The 7,790-nt window shown below is 33.4% G+C and overlaps 1 protein-coding gene across 3 annotated transcripts in view; it reads right to left on the bottom strand.

Moving 5' to 3' along the window:
- The window catches only part of LOC132188181 (probable LRR receptor-like serine/threonine-protein kinase At3g47570), a 50,960-nt gene that overhangs the window by 10,145 nt on the left and 33,025 nt on the right, over positions 1 to 7,790 (bottom strand). The window lies entirely within an intron of this gene.

Genomic DNA, 7,790 nt, shown 5'->3' with positions numbered 1-7,790 from the left:
GCACCATACCTCCACAAATATTTGGTCTCTCATCCATATCAATCGGTCTCTATTTGTCTAGAAACCGTTTCACGGGTCTCCTTCCCATGGCAGTTGAAAATCTAAAAAATCTAGGTGAATTCGATATTTCAGAAAATATGTTGTCCGGTGAAATTCCAAGGAGTCTTGCCAGTTGTATTATGCTCGAGTCTTTGGATATGCGAGGAAATCTTTTCCATGGGACCATTCCATCAAGTTTTGGTTCTTTGAGAGGACTTCGGAAGTTAGTTCTTTCTCGAAACAATTTTTCAGGAAAAATTCCTAACTTTTTTGCAGGTTTCAACTCGTTGGATCTTTTGAATCTATCTTACAACAATTTTGAGGGTCTAGTGCCAACAAATGGCGTTTTCAAGAACTCAAGTGCAACTTCAATTGTGGGAAATAATCAATTGTGTGGGGGAATACTTCAGATGCAATTGCCAAAATGTAACTTCAAAGAGTCTACAAAGACGAAATTGACCTTATCCATGAAATTAATTATCTCCATAGTTTGCGGGCTTCTAGGAGTAATTTCTATGCTTTTTTTTTTTTTTGGATTTATGTTGCTTAAGAAAGAAAAGAAAAGAAACTACTTCAAGTTCTTCGGGAAATTTGCTTTTGAATTTGTCTTACCAAAGTCTCCTAAAAGCCACTAATGGGTTCTCCTCTGCTAATTTGCTCGGTGTGGGTAGTTTTGGATCCGTGTATAAAGGAATCATCGATGAGAGTAGAACAACAATCGCTGTCAAGGTGCTCAACCTTCTGCGTCATGGAGCTTCAAAGAGCTTTCTTGCAGAGTGCAAGGCCTTAAGAAGCATCAGGCATCGGAATCTTGTAAAGATACTTACAGTTTGTTCAGGTGTTGATTATCAAGCTAATAATTTCAAGGCTCTAGTTTATGAATTCATGGTCAATGGAAGCCTTGAGGATTGGTTGCATCCAACTATTAAAGAAGATGAGGCGTATCAGGAGCGGAGGAATTTGAATCTTTATCAGAGATTGAATATCATCATTGATGTTGCGAGCGCATTGGAATATCTCCACCATCATTGTCAAACACCAATCCTCCATTGTGACTTGCAGCCAAGCAATGTTCTTCTTGACAATGAAATGATTGGGCATGCATGTTGGAGACTTTGGGTTAGCAAGATTCTCTCCCAAAGCAAACCATAACTCTTCAACCAACCAGTCGAGCTCTATTGGAGTAAAAGGAACTGTTGGTTATATTGCTCCAGGTGAAGTCACTCTTTATCATTCCTCAATTATATTCCTTTTTACTTTAATAATATTTCTAAGTTTGAAGAGGATAAGACATTTTATTATGCTTTTTATTCATAAAAGCTTGGTATTGTACAATTTTATTTCCTGGTTTCATCATTTTAGAGAGTGTCATAGCAGAATTGCTTTCTTAGCATATACGTGTTAATTATAAGTCATATTACAATTAATCATATATATGTATATATATATGTTGAATTTCAGAGTATGGTATGGGAATGAAGTCTCCTCCTATGGTGATGTATATAGCTATGGGATCCTCTTATTAGAAATGTTTACTGGAAAAAGACCAACAGACGATATGTTCCAAGACACTCTAAATCTACATTCATTTGTCCATGAAGCTCTACCTGAACGAGTGGTTGAGATTGCAGATGCAATTCTTTTCCAGGGAAGCAAAGAAGATATAGCCATGACTAATTCTCATAATAACAACAACATTAGAAGAAGTGAAATCCATGAATGCTTGAGTATGATATTTGGGATTGGAGTTGCTTGTTCCGTTGAAGAGCCCATAGAATAGATGAGCATTAAAGATGTGGGAACTAAGCTTCTTTTGATCAAGAAAAAGCTTCTTGAAACTAGAAGACATGGAAAGTAGAATTACAAGTAGACCATAATATCACCAGGTAATATTGGTAACTTAGTGATAATTATAGTTTGGTTAAGCAAATTGAAGAGACATCTAATGGTACCGATTAATGCCAATAACAAGCTCATTGCATTTTCCATTCTCTACATTAATAAATGATCTCCCTTCTTTATTTTGTTGGTATTGCTGATTTCATTTTTGCCTAGTGGTTTTGTATAGATTAGTGGACTCACTATTGGATTTTCATGGTTTTTTCCTTTACATGTCAAGCGGTTTTTCTTTTACATAATATTGGCATCTTTTCATGTTTTTCTTCTATTGATCAAATAAAAGCATGTTTCTTGAGGCCTAGGGTTCTATCCATTTGTAATCTCAACTTTAGTTATTTTGGATTGGATGGTTATGAATTAAAAAAAAATTAAAGTTAAGGTTTGAATAAACTAAAATTTGTCAAAAATGATTGCACCACTAGAAATGGTGCTTTTACCAAAGTAAATTTTTTTCCTAACGGCCAAAATAAATGCCGATATAAGAGGAATTTTTCGGTGCTTTTTATGGACGCTAGTAAATCTCGTAAATTAGTTTCGTTAAAACAAAAGCGTCGCAAATGTGAAATATTTATTGGTGCTTTTTCAAGAAAAAAATAAAATAAAAGTCTAGGATATTAGTGTATTCAGGTAGCTTCGGGCAGACAACCCGTGTAGAGTAGCAAATTGGTTTCCAAATCTTCTTGACAAAAGGGAGATTGTGGTAAAATTTTAGACTTAATTTAGAATTAGTCAAATTTCTTAATAGAAAAAGACTAAAAAGGTATGAAAGGGCACATATTATATCGTGACATCCAATTGGTTACTATTAGACTCATCAAAAGAAACATTAAAAAAAAAAACTACTTATTTGTTAACAGACATCATGCCTTACGAGTCAAATTACTGAAGATTCCAAAATTTTGGGAATCTCCATGTTTGAGTATTGTAAATCACATTAGTTTTCATTAATACTATAGTGGTGCTAGATCATGCTATAGCTCAAATCGGACTTGAATGAACATTGTGAATAAGTGCTACTATAGTCATGCTCAAGTAAGACAATCACAATTGGTCCTTCAGCCTGCCCTTTTATATGGTCATGCCCAACTTGTAGAATAGTATTACCAACAATGAATAGTCCCAGCCTATCTGTCATGATCTTATTAGCTACAACCAGCTATCTTTGGTTATCATTGGTCTATAATAACTCGAGTCATTTGCTGTTTTTTGAATTGCAATCATTGGTCTATATGATCATCTTTTGTTTGGAGTGAATTGGGTTAGTTATTGGTTAGCTAATACAAATTATGAAAATTGTTTGTGGGAAAGCAACTGATTATATGGATGAATTGGGTATGGATTACACATATTTTGGTATGTCATGATTTACACAACCCATAATTCACAATCCATAATACATATATATCTATTTTTCTTGGTCTAGTATTTTTTTTTATTTATTTATTTTTGTTGTTATAATTGATGCGCCTGTCATTTTTTTTCTTCTTCCTATTATTGAAATGAACACATTATGATTCAGCAGGTAACAATAATGCCGACAATGAGGATGAGGATGAGTCTTGGATGGCTATTTGGACAGATGGCTGCTCTAGTGGAGTATTAAATAACCATGATGTATTAAGCAAATGTTTGGATGCTTATCTTATATTCTTATGCTTTATTTTTATAGTGCTTTCAAAATATGGTTATGTTTTTTGAACTTTATGTTGCTTATGTTGACAATATTTATAAATGTAGTTGAAACAGCATTTTTTTCTTCTTCTATGTTTTATAGCGTTTTGTTGGTACAGAGCGACGTCAAATGTCAAATGTAGACAAAAATATTTTTAATAAGATAAAAATATTATTGCCTTTGCACTACTTATATTTTCCAGTAATTATAAAATTACCTGTGTTTTGTAAGCATCAATAAATTTTTAGGATTTATAAAACAATGATAAATTACTAATGTTTAGAGAAGGCAACCAATTTGTCAGCATCTAATAATCCGCTGACACATTTTTGGTATTTAATAAACACTGAAAAACTATTGGCACTTACAAAATGCTAATAATGTGTTGGTGTTTACAAAACGCCACTATTTTAACACCGCTTGCCTTTTTATTTATTTATTTATTTATTTTTAAGAATAGATTCTGAACTTTCATTAATTAAAACAAATCAAAGGACAGTCACAAAATTGCCAAAAGATCAAAGAGTAGAGAAATCTGCCAAAATAATATCACGGATACAAGGAGGAATTTCCTCCACCCAAGTAGCATCAATGACTTGTTTAATTGCCGCCCGAGCTAAACCATGAGCTGAAGCTGCTGACTTTAGTGTAGATGAAGGATTTATTGACGCTTATAAAACTATGGATTTATTGACGCTCACAAGCGTTGATAATTTATAAAACTATGCTCCGATAAATCTAAAAATTTGTCGGCGGTGGACTTTTGTATCGACTTTTGTTTTTTGCTTTTCCCAACACGTTGTATGCAGAGTATGGTATGAAAAATGAGGTATTGTGGTGATGTGTATAGTAATGGAATCTTGCTATCTAAGGCACTCTGAATCTACATTCATTTGTCCAAAAGACTTCTACCGGTTGATTGGTGGAGATTTCGGATCCAATTCTTTTTACGTGAAAAAAGAAGAAGAAGAGATAACCATGAATGATTTTCTTAATAATATTAACACTAAAAGAAACATAATCTAGGAGTGTTTGATTTTTTATTTTTGGGGTTGGAATTGCTTGTTTTGTTGAACAACCAGAAATAACAGATAGACACATCAAAGATGTTGCAACTGAGTTTCATTTGATCGGAAATTTTTTTTTTTTTTTAAAAAAAAAAAAAATCTTGAAATTGGAACGCATGGAGGATATCAACAGGTAATATTGGTGACATTTATAGTTTGATGTAGCTCTTAAAAGTGTCAATAATAAGGTCATTGCATTTTTCCCTTTTGCTGCATTATTAAGATGAGATTACTTGTCGGTTTCTTGAAATGATGTTCTTGTTTCTTCATTTTGGTTAGCATTGCTGATTTCATGGTATGTTTTTTACGTATAAGGAGCTCATTTGTGAATTTAATAGTTAAAAAGGTTAAAATAATATAACTGAACTTTTGAGTATAGAATTGGATTCTATAAGAAAAATTGAAGAATTGAAATAATAGTTTAATCTATATTTTATTATAATATACTAATATAGGCAATGCCCTGTTTCAACTATGGAACAGGGGAAGGGAGCAAGAAAACAGCTAGCTAGTTTAATCTATATTATATCAAATAACACTTTAGAATATACTTTATTGAAATTAAATATGAGATTTCAAGAGAAATTCCTTCTTAGATGGAATTTTTTTTTAAGGAATTTATAATCATTAGACAAAGGTTTCTACATTCTAGTATTGAAATAGAGAGATGTATATGTGAGACATATTGTTTGAATATATGATATGGTTTTATAATAGGTATATATTCCTTATAAGATAATTACTTATTAATACTGATTCTAATGATTTGATTACTATACTTATTTTTATTTTTACCTATCTTAATTATCCTATAAATATAAGTATTTTGTACTGAAAACATCATAAAGAAAATCTAAGACTCAAAGATGTTGTTGGAGAAGAAATAAGCTTCACTGAAGAACAAATTGAAGAATTAAAAAATTAAAAAAGTAAGAGATCTATAGGTTGTCAAAATTCAAAATTTTCTCAGCAAGAGTTTTTGAGAAATATGATCACATGACTCGCACGTGATCACTTATGTGGCTGCCTTCCCCAAAATGCCCCCAACCCAGCCGTCTTTGGAGATGAACTCAGGCAGACGCGACGTTTGAAATTTTTGCACATACCTTTCGGTGCTACTAATGTGCTCCAAGCAATGGTCATGCCTATTTATGTACATGTCCACATTATTTGCGTGAAAATCCAATGGTTACCAAAGGAATAGACATGAAAGAAAGCTCTCATGATCTATCAATTCACTGGCAACCAATCCATGAATTAACAAGATTACCCTAAACATCTAAAAAATATTTAAACAAAAATTTTGTAGAAATATTTGAACCTAGACCTTTTGACACAAAAATTAGTCCTAGATAGACTGGAAAGATTTAGAAGTCCCACGACAGTGGCTTCTAAGTGATCTAACAAAAGATCAAAATAAAGAGACAACATCCCTTCAAGCCTCCGGAAAAAAAAATCTATATTTTTTAGATAATCGGGTTCATAAGTGGATAAAAGATTTTCCCCATCAAGAAAAAGATGAATGGGAAAAATTTGCAAAGCTAAGCTTTAATATTCCTAAGAATGATGAAGGAGCCTAAAGCAGTAGTTCTAATAAAGAAGCTATTGCATTGAAAATCCCAATTATGCCAGGAACAACTCACCTCAAAAATAAAAAGAAAGAGGTAAAAAGTGCAAAAATCTATCATTTTCAAACAGGAAATCAAGAAATTATTTTTTCTCCTAGTCAAGGAAAGAAAAGATATATGTCTGTCTTAGGAAACTTTCATTTCTTAGGATATAAGCCATATAGTCTTAGTGTCCTTATAGATACTGGAGCTACAATCTGTAGTTGCAGGTGGAATGCACTTCCTTCGAAAAATGGATGCTAATGAAGAGCCCCATCACATTCAAAGGAATAGATGGGAAAGAAACAAAGATAGAATATAAAGTAAAGAATGTTGCAATTTGGAAGAGCAATAACAAATTTGTTATCCCAAAGATACTTCGTTTCCCAAATATGCACTGTGATTTTCTGCTAGGAAATCATTTTATAAGTAATTATTTACCTATGCAAATTCATCATAAATTTCTGGCCTTAACACTCAAAAAATAGTTGGTAAATATCTCAAGTTGAGCAAAAGGGCTTGAGATGCCTCTTCTTCAAGTAAAACCCCGGGTGCGGAAGCGGGTTTAGAGAGCCCAGTGATGGGTAGTGTTTGTTTTGTGCTTCGCCTAGCCTTGCCTTTTACTTATTCTTCAATTGCATAGACTTGAATAGCTAGTTGGGGTTGCTTGCATCAATTATTTTCACTTTCAAATTGCAGCTAGCACTGGTCATGGGCCAGCAAGCCCAGCTTAGCCTGGGCTCTGGCCTCGGGTTTGATTATGCCTGTCCCTAATTATTAAAAATGGTGAGGCCAACATTGTCTCGCTCAGAATAGAATCATCTTCATTTTAAGTGAAATGGAGATTAACTATTTTATAGTTTATATTAGATTTCACAACATCTAACGGTTATATGTTGCCATGTCATTTAAAATTCGCAAAAAAATAAAAATAAAAATAAAAAGTATTATGTAAAATCTAATCTAAACTATAAAATAGTTCTTTTCAATTTCACTTAAAAAAGAAAAGTATCCTATCCTATATAATATAAGCCCATGTTGATGAGGGTTTGAATTCGATTGGGTTGGAGGGTTCAGAGGCCCATCTAGTGTTAATATCCCCCAGTCAAAGTCAAAGCCCATTTTTGAAGGAGAAAGTCAATGCTGCGGTTAAAAAGTAAAAAGACGATCCTCTCCAGCATATGAAACGCTTGTTTCATCTAAAGTCCAGTTTTAAGTGGGCTTTAAACAAATGGGCTTGGGAGGCCTCTTCTTCAAGTAAGGACCCAGGTGCTGAAGCGGGTTTAGGGAGCCCAGTGGTGGGTAGTGTTTGTTTTGTGCTTTGCCCAGCCTTACCTATCTCTTATTCTTTAATTGCATAGACTTGACTAAACCGTAATGCTAATTGGGGTTGGTTGCATCAATTATTTTTGTCGCTGGTCATGGGCCAGCAAGCCCAACTTAGTATGGGCTATGGCCACGGGTTTGATGATGCCCGTCCCTAATTATTTAAATAAGGTGAGGTTG

The sequence above is a fragment of the Corylus avellana genome, chromosome ca7 (genome assembly GCF_901000735.1).
Source record: "Corylus avellana chromosome ca7, CavTom2PMs-1.0".
Taxonomy (NCBI): Eukaryota; Viridiplantae; Streptophyta; class Magnoliopsida; order Fagales; family Betulaceae; genus Corylus; species Corylus avellana.
Note: the sequence above shows the minus strand (reverse complement) of the source record. Positions and strands in the feature narration are given on the sequence as shown.